The sequence below is a fragment of the Aethalodelphis obliquidens genome, unplaced genomic scaffold (genome assembly GCF_003676395.1).
Source record: "Aethalodelphis obliquidens isolate GAN/ISIS:26980383/991018 unplaced genomic scaffold, ASM367639v1 scaffold67, whole genome shotgun sequence".
Taxonomy (NCBI): Eukaryota; Metazoa; Chordata; class Mammalia; order Artiodactyla; family Delphinidae; genus Aethalodelphis; species Aethalodelphis obliquidens.
Window position 1 is genome coordinate 5,641,777 of NW_020838011.1, and position 17,949 is coordinate 5,659,725.

Consider the following 17,949-nt stretch of genomic DNA (forward strand, 5'->3'; position numbering starts at 1 on the left):
TCCGACCCAGCCAGGTGGTCACAAAGCACCGAGCTGAACTCCCTGTGCTATGTGGCTGCTTCCCACTAGCTATCGATTTTACGTTTGGTAGCGTATATATATGTCCATGTCTCTCTCTCGCTTTGTCAGAGTTTACCCTTCCCCCTCCCCATATCCTCAAGTCCATTCTCTAGTAGGTCTGTGTCTTTATTCCTATCTCACCCCTAGGTTCTTAATGACATTTTCTTCTTATATTCTATATATATGTGTTAGCATATGGTATTTGTCTTTCTCTTTCTGACTTCACTCTGTATGACAGGCTCTAGGTCCATCCACCTCACTACAAACAACTTTTTATGGCTGAGTAATATTCCATTGTATATATGTGCCACATCTTCTTTATCCATTCATCCGATGATGGACACTTGGTTGTTTACATCTCCTGGCTATTGTAAATAGAGCGGCAATGAACATTTTGTTACATGACTCTTTTTGATTTATGGTTTCTCAGGGTATATGCCCAGCAGTGGGATTGCTGGGTCATATGGTACTTCTATTTGTAGTTTTTTAAGGAACCTCCATACTGTTCTACATAGTGGCTGTACCAATTCACATTCCCACTAGCAGTTCAAGAGTGTTCCCTTTTCTCCACACCCTCTCCAGCATTTATTGTTTCTAGATTTTTTGATGATGGCCATTCTGACTGGTGTGCGATGATATCTCATTGTACTTTTGATTTGCATTTCTCTAATGATTAATGATGTTGAGCATTCTTTCATGTGTTTGTTGGCAACCTGTTTATCTTCTTTGAAGAAATGTCTACTTAGGTCTTCTGCCCATTTTTGGATTGGGTTGTTTATTTTTTTGTTATTAAGCTGCATGAGCTGCTTATGAATTTTGGAGATTAATCCTTGGTCAGTTGCTTCATTTGCAAATATTTTCTCCCATTCTGAGAGTTGTCTTTTGGTCTTGTTTATGGTTTCCTTTGCTGTGCAAAAGTTTTTAAGTTTCATTAGGTCCCATTGTTTAATTTTTGTTTTTGTTTCCATTTATCTAGGAGGTGGGTCAAAAAGGATCTTGCTGTGATTTATGTCATAGAGTGTTCTACCTATGTTTTCCTCTAAGAGTTTGATAGTTTCTGGCCTTACATTTAGGTCTTTAATCCATTTTGAGCCTATTTTTGTGTATGGTGTTAGGGAGTGTTTTAATCTCATACTTTTACATGTACCTGTCCAGTTTTCCCAGCACCACTTATTGAAGAGGCTGTCCTTTCTCCACTGTACATTCCTGCCTCCTTTATCAAAGATAAGGTGACCATATGTGCGTGGGTTTATCTCTGGGCTTTCTATCCTGTTCCACTGATCTATATTTCTGGTTTTGTGCCAGTACCATACTGTCTTAATTACTGTAGCTTTGTAGTATAGTCTGAAGTCAGGGAGCCTGATTGCTCCAGCTCCATTTTTCTTTCTCAAGATTGCTTTGGCTATTCGGGGTCTTTTGTGTTTCCATACAAATGGTGAAATTTTTTGTTCTAGTTCTCTGAAAAATGCCAGTGGTAGTTTGATAGGGATTACATTGAATCTGTAGATTGCTTTGGGTAGTAGAGTCATTTTCACAATGTTGATTCTTCCAATCCAAGCACATGGTATATTTCTCCATCTATTTGTATCATCTTAATTTCTTTCATCAGTGTCTTATAATTTTCTGCATACAGGTCTTTTGTCTCCCTAGGTAGATTTATTCCTAGATATTTTATTCTTTTTGTTGCAATGGTAAATGGGAGTGTTTTCTTGATTTCACTTTACATTTTTCATCATTAGTGTATAGGAATGCCAGAGATTTCTGTGCATAAATTTTGTACCTGCTACCTTACCAAATTCATTGATTAGCTCTAGTAATTTTCTGGTAGCATCTTTAGGATTCTCTATGTATAAGTATCATGTCATCTGCAAACAGTGACAGCTTTACTTCTTCTTTTCTGATTTGGATTCCTTTTATTTCCTTTTCTTCTCTGATTGCTGTGGCTAAACCTTCCAAAATTATGTTGAATAAGAGTGGTGAGAGTGGGCAACCTTGTCTTGTTCCTGACCTTCGTGGAAATGCTTTCAGTTTTTCAACACTGAGGATGATGTTGGCTATGGGTTTGTCATATATGACCTTTATTATGTTGAGGAAAGTTCCCTCTATGCCTACTTTCTGCAGGGTTCTTATTATAAATGGGTGTTGAATTTTGTCGAAAGCTTGCTCTGCATCTATTGAGATGATCATGTGGTTTTTCTCCTTCAATTTGTTAATATGGTGTATTACATTGATTGATTTGCGTATATTGAAGAATCCTTGCATTCCTAGAATAAACCCCATTTGATCATGGTGTATGATCCTTTTAATGTGCTGTTAGATTCTGTTTGCTAGTATTTTGTTGAGGATTTCTGCATCTATGTTCATCAGTGGTATTGGCCTGTAGTTTTCTTTCTTTGTGACATCCTTCTCTGGTTTTGGTATCAGAGTCATGGTGGCCTTGTAGAATGAGTTTGGAAGTGTTCCTCCCTCTGCTATATTTTGGAAGAGTTTGAGAAGGATAAGGTGTTAGCTCTTCTCTAAATGTTTGATAGAATTCGCCTGTGAAGCCATCTGGTCCTGGGCTTTTGTTTGTTGGAAGATTTTTAATCCCAGGTTCAATTTCAGTGCTTGGGATTGGTCTGTTCATATTTTCTATTTCTTCCTGATTCAGTCTTGGCAGATTGTGCATTTCTAAGAATTTGTCTATTTCTTCCAGGTTGTCCATTTTATTGGCATAGAGTTGCTTGTAGTAATCTCTCATGATCTTTTTTATTTCTGCAGTGTCAGTTGTTACTTCTCCTGTTTCATTTCTAATTTTATTGATTTGAGTCTTCTCCCTTTTTTTCTTGATGAGTATGGCTAATGGTTTATCAATTTTGTTTATCTTCTCAAAGAACCAGCTTTTAGTTTTATTGATCTTTGCTATTGTTTACTTCATATCTTTTTCATTTATTTCTGATTTGCTCTTTATGATTTTGTTCCTTCTGCTAACTTTGGGGTTTTTTTGTTTTTCTTTCTCTAATTGTTTAGGTGCAAGGTTAGGTTGTTTATTCGAGATGTTTACTGTTTCTTAAGGTAGGATTGCATTGCTATAAACTTCCCTCTTAGAACTACTTTTGCTGCATCCCATAGGTTTTGGGTCGTCATGTCTCCATTGTCATTTGTTTCTAGGTATTTTTTGATTTCCTCTTTGATTTCTTCAGTGATCCCTTCGTTATTAAGTAGTGTATTGTTTACCCTCCATGTGTTTGTATTTTTTACAGATCTTTTCCTGTAATTGATATCTAGTCTCATAGTGTTGTGGTCGGAAAAGATACTTGATACAATTTCAGTTTTCTTAAATTTACCAAGGCTTGATTTTGTGAACCAAGATATGATCTATCCTGGAGAATGTTCCATGAGCACTTGAGAAAAACGTGTATTCTGTTGTTTTTGGATGAAATGTCCTATAAATATCAATTAAGTCCATCTTGTTTAATGTATCATTTAAAGCTTGTGTTTCCTTATTTTCATTTTGGATGATATGTCCATTGGTGGGGTGTAAAAGTCCGCTACTATGAATGTGTTACTGTCGATTTCCCCTTTTATGGCTGTTAGTATTTGCCTTATGTATTGAGGTGCTCCTATGTTGGGTGCATAAATATTTACAATCGTTATATCTTCTTCTTGGTTCGATCCCTTGATCATTATGTACTGTCCTTCTTTGTCTCTTGTGATAGTCTTTATTTTAAAGTCTATTTTGTCTGATATGAGAATTGCTACTCCAGCTTTCTTTTGATTTCCATTTGCATGGAATATCTTTTTCCATCCCCTTACTTTCAGTCTGTATCTGTCTCTAGGTCTGAAGTGGGTCTCTTGTAGGCAGCATATATATGGGTCTTGTTTTTGTATCCATTCAGCTAGTCTGTGTCTTTTGGTGGGAGCATTTAGTCCATTTACATTTAAGGTAATTATCGATATGTATGTTCCTATTCCCATTTTCTTAGTTGTTTTGGGTTTGTTATTGTAGATCTTTTCTTTCTCTTGTGCTTCTTGCCTAGAGAAGATCCTTTAGCATTTGTTGTAAAGCTGGTTTGGTGGTGCTAACTCTCAGCTTTTGCTTGTCTGTAAAGGTTTTAGTTTCTCCATCAAAGCTGAATGAGATCCTTGCTGGGTAGAGTAATCTTGGTTGTAGGTTTCTCTCCTTCATCAGTTTAAATATGTCCTGCCAGTCCCTTCTGGCTTGCAGAGATTTTGCTGAAAGATCAGCTATTAGCCTTATGGGGATTCCCTTGTGTGTTATTTGTTGTTTTTCCCTTGCTGCTTTTAATATGCTTTCTTTGTATTTACTTTTTGACAGATTGATTAATATGTGTCTTGGCATATTTCTCCTTGGATTTATCCTGTATGGGACTCTGTGCTTCCTGGACTTGATTCACTATTTCCTTTCCCATATTAGGGAAGTTTTCAACTATAATCTCTTCATATATTTTCTCAGTCCCTTTCTTTTTCTCTTCTTCTTCTGGAACCCCTATAATTCAAATGTTGGTGCATTTAATGTTGCCCCAGAGGTCTGTGAGACTGTCCTCAGTTCTTTTCATTCTTTTTTCTTTATTCTGATCTGCAGTATTTATTTCCACTATTTTATGTTCCAGGTCACTTATCCGTTCTTCTGCCTCAGTTATTCTGCTATTGATCCCATCTAGAGTATTTTTAATTTCATTTATTGTGTTGTTCATCGTTGCTTGTTTCATCTTTAGTTCTTCTAGGTCGCTGTTAAATGTTTCTTGCATTTTCTCTATTCTATTTCCAAGATTTTTGGATCATCTTTACTATCATTATTCTGAATTCTTTTTCAGGTAGACTGCCTATTTCCTCTTCATTTGTTCAGTCTGGTGCATTTTTATCTGCTGTGTGTTTTTCTGTCTTCTCATTTTGTTCATCTTACTGTGTTTGGGGTCTCCTTTTTGCCAGCTACAGGTTCGTAGTTCCCCTTGTTTTTGGTGTCTGTCCCCAGTGGCTAAGGATGGTTCAGTGGGTTGTGTAGGCTTCCTGGTGGAGGGGACTAGTGCCTGTGTTCTGGTGGATGAGGCTGGATCGTGTCTTTCTGGTGGGCAGGTCCACGTCTGGTGGTGTATTTTGAGGTGTCTGTAGACTTATTATGATTTTAGGCAGCCTCTCTGCTAATGGGTGGGGTTGTGTTCCTGTCTTGCTAGTTGTTTGGCATAGGGTGTCCAGCACTGTAGCTTGCTGGTCATTGAGTGAAGCTGGGTGTTGGTGTTGAGATGATCTCTGGGAGATGTTCGCCATTTGATTTTATGTGGAGCTGGGAGGTCTCTTGTGGACCAGTGTCCTGAAGTTGGCTCTCCCACCTAGAGGCACAGCACTGACTCCTGGCTGCAGCACCAAGAGCCTTTCATCCACACGGCTCAGAATAAAAGGGAGAAAAAGAAAGGAAGGGAGGGAGGGAGAAAGAAGATAAAATAAAGATAAAATAAAGTTATTAAAATAAAAAAATTTTAAAGAAACAAAAACACAGACTTATAGAACCCTAGACAAAGGGTGAAAGCAAAGCTATACAGACAAAATCTCGCACAGAAGCATACACACTCACAAAAAGAGGAAAAGGGGAAAAATCATAAATCTTGCTCTCAAAGTCCACCTCCTCAATTTGGGATGATTCGTTGTCTATTCATGTATTCCACAGATGCAGGGTACATCAATTTGATTGTGGAGCTTTAATCTGCTGCTTCTGAGGCTGCTGGGAGAGATTTCCCTTTCTCTTCTTTGTTCGCACAGCTCCCAGGGGCTCAGCTTTGGATTTGGCCCCACCTCTGCGTGTAGGTCACTGGAGGGCGTCTGTTCTTTGCTCAGGCAGGATGGGGTTACAGGAGCAGCTGCTTGGGGGGGGGGGCTCTGGCTCACTCAGGCCGTGTGGAGGGAGCAGTGCGGATGAGGGGTGAGCCTGCGGCAGCAGAGCCCAGCAGAATGTTGCACCAGCCTGAGGCATGTCATGCGTTCTCCCAGGGAAGTTGTCCCTGGATCCCTGGCAGTGGCAGGCTGCACAGGCTCCCAGGCTCCCGGGAAGAGGGGTGTGGATAGTGACCTGTGCTTATACACAGGCTTCTTGGTAGCGGCAGCTTCTTGGTAGCGGCAGCAACAGCCTTAGCGTCTCATGCCTGTCTCTGGGGTCTGTGCTTTTAGCCGCGGCTGGCACCCGTCTCTGGAGCACATTTATGCAGCACTCTTAATCCCCTCTCCTTGCGCACCAGGAAACAAAGAGGGAAGGAAAAGTCTCTTGCCTCTTCAGCCGCTCCAGACTTCTCCCCGGAATCCCTCCTGGCTATCCATGGTTCACTAACCCCCTGCAGGCTGTGTTCACGCTGCCAACCCCAGTCCTCACCCTGCACTCCGACCGAAGCCCGAGCCTCAGCTCCCAGCCCCGCCTGCCTCGGCAGGTGAGCAGACAAGCCTCTCGGGCTGGTAAGTGCTGGTCGGCACCGATCCTCTCTGCGGGAATCTCTCCGCTTTGCCCTCTGCACCCCTGTTGCTGTGCTCTCTTCCGCGGCTCCGAAGCTTCCCCCCTCTGCTACCCGCAGTCTCCGCCCACAAAGGGGCTTCTAGTGTGTGGAAACCTTTCCTCCTTCATGGCTCCCTCCCTCCCACTGGTGCAGGTCCCGTCCCTACGCTTTTGTCTCTGTTTATTCTTTTGCCCTATCCAGGTACGTGGGGAGTTTCTTGCCTTTTGGGAGGTCTGAGGACTTCTGCCAACGTTCAGTAGGTGTTCTGTAGGAGTTGTTCCACGTGTAGATGTATTTTTGATGTATCTTTGGGGAGGAAGGTGATCTCCATGTCTTACTCTTCCACCATCTTCCCCCTCGCTCCCTATCTTATTTTAATATAGAATTTGTCTGTCCATTGGGTGAATCCATTATGTGTGAATCTATTGGAAATTTTGTCAACTAAATGGCTACAAATACAGTGATGTAGCCTAGGTAAGGAGTATTATTTTTTTGTTGCCTGTTTAAGTCACAAACTCACTGGCTTACAACAACACAAATTTGTTATCTCACAGTTACATCGGTCAGTAGTCCAAAATGGAGTCACTGGGGTGAAAGCAAGGTGTTGACAAGGTTGTTCTAGGTCTCTGGTGGCCCTGGTGGAGAATCTGTTCCCTTGAATTTTCTACTTTTTAAAGACCGTTCACAGTCCTTGGCTCATGGCCCCTTCCTTCATCTTCAAAGCCAGGAAAAGCAGGTTGAGATTTTTTTTAACTGATTTTTTGAAATATAATCCACATACCATACAATTCATCAATTCAAAGAATACAATTCAATGATTTTTTAGAATATTCACAGATATCTATACCATCATCACAGTCAATTTTAGAGCATTTTCATCAACCCAAAAAGAAATCCTATATCCTCTATCACATCCACTATTCTCCCCTCTCACCCCTAACTCCCCATCCCTAATCAACTGTAGTGATTTTTTTATTTTATATTGAGACATATACTCTTTCTTGAGCCAGAAAATGACAAATGATTCCTTTCACATATTTGAGGTAGACTGCACAAACAAGTTCAGATACACAGCCACTGGAGATCAGAGAAAAATATAATCTATGCTCTTTGTTAAAATATTCATTTAAGGGGTGCTGGGAAGATGGTGGAAGACTAAGACGCGGAGATCACCTTCCGCCCCACAGATACACCAGAAATACATCTACACGTGGAACAACTCCTACAGAACACCTACTGAATGCTGGCAAAAGACATCAGACCACCCAAAAGGCAAGAAACTCCCCACATACCTGGGTAGGGCAAAAGAAAAAAAAAAAAAAACAGAGACAAAAGAATAGAGACAGCACCTGCACCAGTGGGAGGCAGCCGTGAAGGAGGAAAGGTTTCCACACACTAGGAGGCTCCTTCGCGGGCGGAGGGGGGAGCTTTGGGGCCACGGAGGAGAGCACAGCAACAGGGGTGTGGAGGGCAAAGCAGGGAGATTCCTGCACAGAGAATCGGTGCCGACCGGCACTCACCAGCCCGAGAGGCTTGTCTGCTTGCCCGCCGGGGTGGACGGGGCTGCGAGCTGAGGCTCGGGCTTCGGTCGGAGTGTAGGGAGAGGACTGGGGTTGGCTGCATGAACACAGCCTGAAGGGGTTAGTGCACCACGGCTAGCCAGCAGGGAGTCCGGGAAAAGGTCTGGAGCTGCCAAAGAGGCAAGAGACTTTTTCTTCCCTCTTTGTTTCCTGGTGCACGAGAGGGGATTAAGAGCACTGCTTAAAGGAACTCCAGAGACGGGTGCGAGCCGCGGCTAAAAGCACGGACCCCAGAGACGGGCGCGAGCCGTGGCTAAAAGCACGGACCCCAGAGACGGGCAGGAGACGCTAAGGCTGCTGCTGCTGCCACCAAGGGGCCTGTGTACGAGCACAGGTCACTATCTACACCCCTCTTCCGGGAAGCCTGTGCAGCCCGCCACTGCCAGGTTCCCGGGATCCAGGGACAACTTCCCCAGGAGAAAGCACGGCGGGCCGCAGGCTTGCCCCACACGCAGTGCCCTTCCCCCCCCGGCCTGAGTGCGCCAGAGCCCCCGAATCAGCGCCTCCTTTAACCCCGTCCTGTCTGAGCAAGAAACAGACGCCCTCCAGCGACCTACACACAGAGGCAGGGCCAAATCCAAAGCTGAGCCCCTGGGAGCTGTGAGAACAAAGAAGAGAAAGGGAAATCTCTCCCAGCAGCCTCAGAAGCAGCGGATTAAAGCTCCACAATCAACTTGATGTACACTGCATCTGTGGAATACATGAATAGACAACGAATCACCCCAAATAGAGGAGGTGGACTTCGAGAGCAAGATCTATGATTTTTCCCCCTTTTCCTCTTTTTGTGAATGTGTATGTATATGCTTCTGTGTGAGATCTTCTCTGTATAGCTTTGCTTCCACCATTTGTCCTAAGCTTCTATCCAGCCATTTTTTTAAAAATATTTTCTTAATAATTAATTTTAATAACTTTATTATACTTTACCTTCTTTCCTTCCTTCCTCCATCCCTCCCACCCTTCCTTTCCTCCCTCCTTTAGAAAACGAATCATCCCAAATTTAGGAGGTGGACTTTGAGAGCAAGATTTATAATTTATTTCCCTTTACCTCTTTTTTTGAGGGTGTATGTGTATGCTTCTGTGTAAGATTTTGCTGTATAGCTTTGCTTCCACCATTTGTCCTAAGGTTCTATCCGTCCCTTTTTTTTTCTAAATTTTTTTAATTCAATAACTTTATTATACTTTTATTTTACTGTATCTTCTTTCTTTCTGTGTTTTTTCCTTCCTTCCTCCCTTCTTTCCTTCCTCCCTTCTTTCCTTCTTTCTTTCTTCCTTCCCTCCCTCCTTTCTTTCTTCCTATTTCTATTAATTCTCTCTACTTTTTCTCCCTTTTATTCTGAGCCATGTGGATGAAAGGCTCTTGGTGCTCCAGCCAGGAGTCACGGCTCTGCCTCTGAGGTGGGAGAGCCAACTTCAGGACACTGGTCAACAAGAGACCTCCCAGCTCCACATAATATCAAATGGCGAACATCTCCCAGAGACCTCCATCTTAACACCAGCACCCAGCTTCACTCAACGACCAGCAAGCTACAGTGCTGGACAACCTATGCCAAACAACTAGCAAAACAGGAACACAACCCCACCCATTAGCAGAGAGGCTGCCTAAAATCATAGTAAGTCCACAGACACCCCAAAACACACCACCAGACGTGGACCTGCCCACTAAAGAGACAAGATCCAGCCTCATCCACCAGAACACAGGCACTAGTCCCCTCCACCAGGAAGCCTACACAACCCACTGAACCAACTTTAGCCACTGGAGACAGACATCAAAAACAGCGGGAACTACGAACCTGAAGCCTGCAAAAAGGAGACCCCAAACACAGTAAGATAAGCAAAATGAGAAGACAGAAAAACACATAGCAGATGAAGGAGCAAGATAAAAATGCATCACACCTAACAAATGAAGAGGAAATAGGCAGTCTACCTGAAAAAGAATTCAGAATAATTATAGTAAAGATGGTCCAAAATCTTGTAAATAGAATGGACAAAATGCAAGAAACATTTAACAAGGACCTAGAAGAAATAAAGATGAAACAAGCAACGATGAACAACACAATAAATGAAATTAAAAATACTCTAGATGGGATCAATAGCAGAATAACTGAGGCAGAAGAATTGATAAGTGACCTGGAAGATAAAATAGTGGAAATAACTACTGCAGAGCAGAATAAAGAAAAAAGAATGAAAAGAACTGAGGACACTCTCAGAGACCTCTGGGACATCATTAAACACACCAACATTCAAATTATAGGGTTTCCAAAAGAAGAAGAGAAAAAGACAGGGACTGAGAAAATATTTGAAGAGATTATAGTTGAAAACTTCCCTGATATGGGAAAGGAAATAGTGAATGAAGTTCAGGAAGCACAGTGAGTCCCATACAGGATAAATCCAAGGAGAAATATGCCAAGACACATATTAATCAAACAGTAAATAAAAAGAAAGCATATTAAAAGCAGCAAGGGAAAAACAACAAATGACACACAAGGGAATCCCCATAAGGTTAACAGCTGATCTCTCAGCAGAAACTCTGCAAGCCAGAAGGGAGTGGCAGGACATACTGAAAGTGATGAAGGAGAAAAACCTGCAACCAAGATTACTCTACCCAGCAAGGATCTCATTCAGATTTGATGGAGAAATTATAACCTTTACAGACAAGCAAAAGCTGAGAGAGTTCAGCACCACCAAACCAGCTTTACAACAAATGCTAAAGGAAAAAGAAACACAAGGCAAGGAAAATACCTATAATAATGAACCCAAAACAATTTAGAAAATGGGAATAGGAACATACATATCGATAATTACCTTAAATGTAAATGGACTAAATGCTCCCACCAAAAGACACAGATTGGCTGAATGGATACAAAAACAAGACCCATATATATGCTGTCTACAAGAGACCCACTTCAGACCTAGAGACACATACAGACTGAAAGTAAGGGAATAGAAAAAGATATTCCATGCAAATGGAAACCAAAAGAAAGCTGGAGTAGCAATTCTCATATCAGACAAAATAGACTTTAAAATAAAGACTATCACAAGAGACAAAGAAGGACAGTACATAATGATCAAGGGATCGAACCAAGAAGAAGATATAACGATTGTAAATATTTATGCACCCAACATAGGAGCACCTCAATACATAAGGCAAATACTAACAGCCATAAAAGGGGAAATCGACAGTAACACATTCATAGTAGGGGATTTTAACACCCCACTTTCACAATGGACAGATCATCCAAAATGAAAATAAATAAACACAAGCTTTAAATGATATATTAAACAAGCTGGACTTCATTGATATTTATTGGACACTGCATCCAAAAACAACAGAATACACGTTTTTCTCAAGTGCTCATGGAACATTCTCCAGGATCATATCTTGGGTCACAAATCAAGCCTTGGTAAATATAAGAAAATTGAAATTGTACCAAGTATCTTTTCCAACCACAACGCCATGAGACTAGATATCAGTTACAAGAAAAGATCTGTATTTTTACAACACATGGAGGCTAAACAATACACTACTTAATAACGAAGTGATCAGTGAAGAAATCAAAGAGGAAATAAAATAATACCTAGAAACAAATGACAATGGAGACACAACGACCCAAAACCTATGGGATGCAGCAAAAGCAGTTCTAAGGGGGAAGTTTATAGCAATAAAAGCCCACCTTAAGAAGCAGGAAACATCTCGAATAAATAACCTAACCTTGCACCTCAAGAAATTAGAGAAAGAAGAACAAAAAAAATCCAGAAATTAGAAGGAAAGAAATCATAAAAATCAGATCAGAAATAAATGAAAAATAATGAAGGAAACGATAGCAAAGATCAATAAAACTAAAAGCTGGTTCTTTGAGAAGATAAAGAAAATTGATAAACCATTAGCCAGACTCATCAAAAAAAAAAAGGGAGAAGACTCAAATCAATAAAATTAGAAATGAAAAAGGAGAAGTAACAACTGACACTGCAGAAATAAAAAAGATCATGAGAGATTACTACAAGCAACTCTATGCCAATAAAATGGATAACCAGGAAGAAATGGACAAATTCTTAGAAATGCACAACCTGCCAAGACTGAATCAGGAATAAATAGAAAATATGAACAGACCAATCACAAGCACTGAAATTGAAAGTGTGATTAAAAATCTTCCAACAAACAAAAGCCCCAAACCAGATAGCTTCACAGGCGAATTGTATCAAACATTTAGAGAAGAGCTAACACCTATCCTTCTCAAACTCTTCCAAAATATAGCAGAGGGAGGAACACTCCCAAATTCCTTCTACAAGGCCACCATCACCTTGATACCAAAACCAGACAAGGATGTCACAAAGAAAGAAAACTACAGGCCAATACCACTGATGAACATAGATGCAGAAATCCTCAACAAAATACTAGCAAACAGAATCTAACAGCACATTAAAAGGATCATACACCATGATCAAGTGGGGTTTATTCCAGGAATGCAAGGATTCTTCAATATACGCAAATCAATGTGATAAACCATATTAACAAATTGAAGGAGAAAAACCATATGATCATCTCAATAGATGCAGAGAAAGCTTTTGACAAAATTCAACACCCATTTATGATAAAAACCTTGCAGAAAGTAGGCATAGAGGGAACTTTCCTCAACATAATAAAGGCCATATATAACAAGCCCACAGCAAACATCATCCTTAATGGTGAAAAACTGAAAGCATTTCCACTAAGATCAGGAAAAAGACAAGGTTGCCCACTCTCACCACTCTTATTCAACATAGTTTTGAAAGTTTTAGCCACAGCAATCAGAGAAGAAAAGGAAATAAAAGGATTCCAAATTGGAAAAGAAGAAGTAAAGCTGTCACTGTTTGCAGATGACATGATAGTATACATAGAGAATCCTAAAGATGCTACCAGAAAACTACTAGAGCTAATCAATGAATTTGGTAAAGTAGCAGGATAAAAAATTAATGCACAGAAATCTCTGGCATTCCTATATACTAATGATGTAAAATCTGAAAGTGAAATCAAGGAAACACTCCCATTTACCATTGCAACAAAAAGAAGCAACCAACAAAGGATTAATCTCCAAAATTTACAAGCAGCTCATGCAGCTCAATAACAAAAAAACAAACAACCCAATCCAAAAATGGGCAGAAGACCTAAATAGACATTTCTCCAAAGAACCTAAACAGGTTGCCAACAAACACATGAAAGAATGCTCAACTTCATTAATCATTACAGAAATGCAAATCAAAACTACAATGAGATATCATCTCACACCAGTCAGAGTGGCCATCATCAAAATATCTAGAAACAATAAATGCTGGAGAGGGTGTGGAGAAAAGGGAACACTCTTGCACTGCTGGTGGGAATGTGAATTGGTTCTGCCACTATGGAGAACAGTATGGAGGTTCCTTAAAAAACTACAAATAGAACTACCATATGACCCAGCAATCCCACTACTGGGCATATACCCTGAGAAATCCAAAATTCAAAAACAGTCATGTACCAAAATGTTCACTGCAGCTCTATTTACAGTAGCCCGGAGATGGAAACAACCTAAGTGCCCATCATCGGATGAATGGATAAAGAAGATGTGGCACATATATACAATGGAATATTACTCAGCCATAAAAAGAAACGAAATTGAGCTATTTGTAATGAGGTGGATAGACCTAGAGTCTGTCATACAGATTGAAGTAAGTCAGAAAGAGAAAGACAAATACCGTATGCTAACACATATATATGGAATTTAAGAAAAAGAAATGTCATGAAGAACCTAGGGGTAAGACAGGAATAAAGACACAGACCTACTGGAGACCGGACTTGAGGATATGGGGAGGGGGAAGGGTGAGCTGTGACAGGGCGAGAGAGAGGCATGGATATATATACACTAACAAACGTAAGGTAGATAGCTAGTGGGAAGCAGCCGCGTGGCACAGGGATATCAGCTTGGTGCTTTGTGACCGCCTGGAGGGGTGGGATAGGGAGGGTGGGAGGGAGGGAGACACAAGAGGGAAGAGATATGGGAACATATGTATATGTATAACTGATTCACTTTGTTATAAAGCAGAAACTAACACACCATTGTAAAGCAATTATACCCCAATAAAGATGTTAAAAAAATATTCATTTAAGATTTATAGATTATGAAATCATCACCCATTTTACACAGAGTGAAAAATGATTACCAAGACAAAACTATTTTAAAATAAGTCATTCAGTATCTAATAAAATTTGCAGAGGAAGCAAAAGACTTTTTAGGGCACAGTGGGAAGTCAGAGATGTTCATTAATTTACAAAATGCATAGATGACTTAATACACTATGCTCAGTATAAAGTACTTTGGAATCACAGAAGTACCTCACTTCTTAGTAACTGGACCTAGCTTATTTGATAAAACAGTGAAGAGAGTCCATCATTTACATAAGACACTCTTTAAAATTTTTACTATAGGTATCTGAAACCAAAATGTAAAATTATTTGAGCATGAAAGAACTTTTTTTTGCATTTTATATTAAATTTGGTTATAGTGTTTAAAAAGTAAAAATACGTATCACCTAAAATGATTCCACATTATTCCCAGTCTGGAACTAGGAGGAAATGTAGTCTGCTTGGTAGTGCTTTGCTTGGTAGTTGATAGTTCAGGAATTCAATTCTGCTTATCTCTGCATATTGGATTAAAAATTTTCTAATTCTTAGCACTGTATGCAGCAATTAGCCAATGTACTGATCTTCATTATTAAATATATCTTAAACTTAATCAGAAGTACACGACTTGAAGGTCTTCCCGTTAACCACGTGTATTTCTTTGTATGAATTTCTAAGAGGAATGACTAGGCTTTAGTAGAATGATACAGCATTGAACTAAAACAACTGCTCTATGTCAGTCACTTCATGATTATAAATTTTAAAAACTGAGCTAACGAGATATACATATGTATGTGTGCTGTCGGATAAGGCATTAAACAAAAATCTAATAAAAACTGTTCTCTGAAGCTTGTCATATAATAAAAAAAATGAAGAAATCATTAATACTTTGTCAAATATAAACCTTATTAAAATGAAAAATAACCTAAACACATACTGACAACATATAAGATTTTTTTTCTCCCATTGAAAAATCTACTTAGCATTTGTCCTGTTTAACACTGTTAAGCATTTGATTATCAGCAACTACTTCCAAAGCACAAACACTAAAGCCTCAGATAACACCCAAAACCCTTAGTCAAAAAGACCAGTCTTCATGATGAATTACTTGTTTACCTTATTGATAAATCATATTTGTTGAGGTCTCTACTTACCAGATTGGTTTTTCCCCAATAAGCTGTGTCCTCTTTCACCTTTTGGTTCACCTCTCTTATCTGGGATTTCCTCCACTGGTTTCCCTCCTTCTGAAACATACCCAAATGGTTTCACACTTAGGTCTTGCAGATTTTACTTAGCAATCAGTTCACATGAAAATTCTCTTTAGGAAGCCAGAAGACCGGCTAAATGACACCATTAGTGGGCTTCCACATGTTCTGTGCATATACTCACCAAAATACTTATTCAATATTGTATTCATTTGCAACTATTACATTCTTCCCAATGCTTCTGAGAAACAAGAATATACTTTTTCAACACTGTATCCCCAAGGTCTAGCAAAATTCTCAGAACAAAGTAGTTGCCTAGTAAATAGTTTTGGAAAAATATTTATAATTAAATAAAGGATGGGGAAGCTGTTTATTCTAAATAACACTATAATTTAGAGTTACATTAAAGGGAACTATGAAATCATATGTGTTAGAGAATGGCGAGAAAGAAAAGTACCCACTGAACTGAGGAGGTAATTTGAGACCAAGAAGCGAGGCAGACAGCTCCGCATACAGTAAGTCCCCTACATACGAACCTTCAAGTTGCGAACTTTCAAAGGTGCGAAAATGTGTTCGCATGTCCAATAATATGTTACTTCACATGTGTGGTGTACACTGTCACGTTCGTACATCATCTACAAGTGGTTGTGCTTTTGTGTACTTTACTGTACGGTACTGTAGAGAGTACAGTAGTACAGTATCTTTATTTCAAGCCCAGGATGTCCAGAAGCAAGCGTAAAAGCAGCGGTGATGTAGCTGGTACTGGTAAGAAGTGCCAGGAATCGGAGGCCCAGAGAATGGACAAAGAGAGGCAAGAGGAAAACGAAGTAATTGAAGAACTGAAGAGATTCAGGACACAGGAAATGGAAAGGGGATTTTCTTTATTTGAGGAGGCACTGTAACTTTTTGAGGTATAGGACCCGAATGTAGAACGGTACATGAAGGTTGCAGCAGCCATTCAGAATGCAATCCAGTGCCACCATGTCATAGATGTTGAGGACAAAACAGCTACTACCCAGGGATGCCATTTTTTCAAGAGGGTAGATAGAATTGAATCCAGCAAGGAACCAGAACCTGTGCCATCAACGTCAGGTGTGAGTGAAATTTCAGCTTGCCCTCCATCTACTATTGCTGATGATCCTTTGGCTCTACCATCTCCCACCTCCTCTGCCTCCTTCAGTCAACAACTGTCCTTGTTCACTCGATGCCAGCTCCTGTATGCCAGCTGTTATACTGTACTACTATACTTCTAAGGAGGGTGGGAGGGAGACGCAAGAGGGAGGGGATATGGGGATATACATATGCATATAGCTGATTCACTTTGTTATACAGCAGAAACTGACACAACACTATAAAGCAGTTATACTCTAATAAAGATGTTAAAAAGAAGTTTTTTTATTTTTTGTTTTCTATGTATTATTTGTGTGAAAAGCATTATAAACCTATTACAGTACAGTACTATACAGCCGATTGTGTTAGTTGGGTACCTAGGCTAACTTTGTTGGACTTAAAAACAAGTTGGACTTACAAACGCACTCTTGGAATGGAACTCGTTTGTATGTAGGGGATTTACTGTAATCAATGGATCAGTTTTTTATAGGGTAATTTACTCACAAAGTAGGATCAGTTGGACAACAATCTGAAAGCATTCACAGCTGCACTCTGCAACACTGAGGGGCCATTGGGACAATTTTATCAGTAACCTAGGGTATGGGAATGCTTTGGAAGCATGGGAGTGCTTGGAAACAGGAAGTGCATCCCTAAGTCAATATTTATGGATACTTAACTAGTCTTGTGGGTGCCTGAAATACACAATGAAGGTCTTCATCATTGTTTGGAGGCTAACAGATCATAGAGGCCGCCTGGCCCTAAATAACATTAAACAACATCTTTTAACTACAAAGTCCTTGACAGTAGAGAAGAGAATTACTACACAAAAAAGCCCTAGGTGGGGTCGGGAGGAACAGAATAGGACCAAGATGGCATCAGTTATGCTGACAGCCATACGTGTATGTCTCATTATTACAGTCTTATATTTTATTTCTGAGTTATCCCAATTAAACATATAAAAATCCTAAAATGATAGAATAGTAAATTCCCACATATATATTTAGGCAGTAAAATTTCTATTTTTCTTTTATTTTTAGGTATAAGAAATAGACAATTTAATATATGTCTGTAATTTTATATATCCATTGGCATTTCTGCTAATGTGCTTGTGATCTAAACCCTTTTATTCACTTGAAATTAACTCACAAACCGTACTAAAAAATTTGATGTCAGTAGCAAACAAATTACTCTCACAGCTAAAGTGGAATTATCGAGTATCTGGCCTCAGACACTACTGTAAAAGACAAGCAATTACGATAATTACAAGAAGTAATTAACACATGGCTTCTAAACAACTTGTCAGCTAACATTTGATATATAAAAAAAGTTTAAAATAGAAAAATAGATTGAGTAATTTTTAGCTTTACAAATACATATATTGG

General features: G+C 39.7%; 1 long non-coding RNA gene across 1 annotated transcript in view; it reads right to left on the reverse strand.

Moving 5' to 3' along the window:
- LOC113611062 (uncharacterized) overlaps positions 1–17,949 on the reverse strand; it is a 135,872-nt gene that overhangs the window by 91,742 nt on the left and 26,181 nt on the right. Inside the window, exon 2 of the long non-coding RNA XR_003429345.1 lies at positions 15,407–15,496. This is a non-coding gene — a long non-coding RNA (uncharacterized LOC113611062). The remainder of the gene's footprint in view (positions 1–15,406; positions 15,497–17,949) is intronic.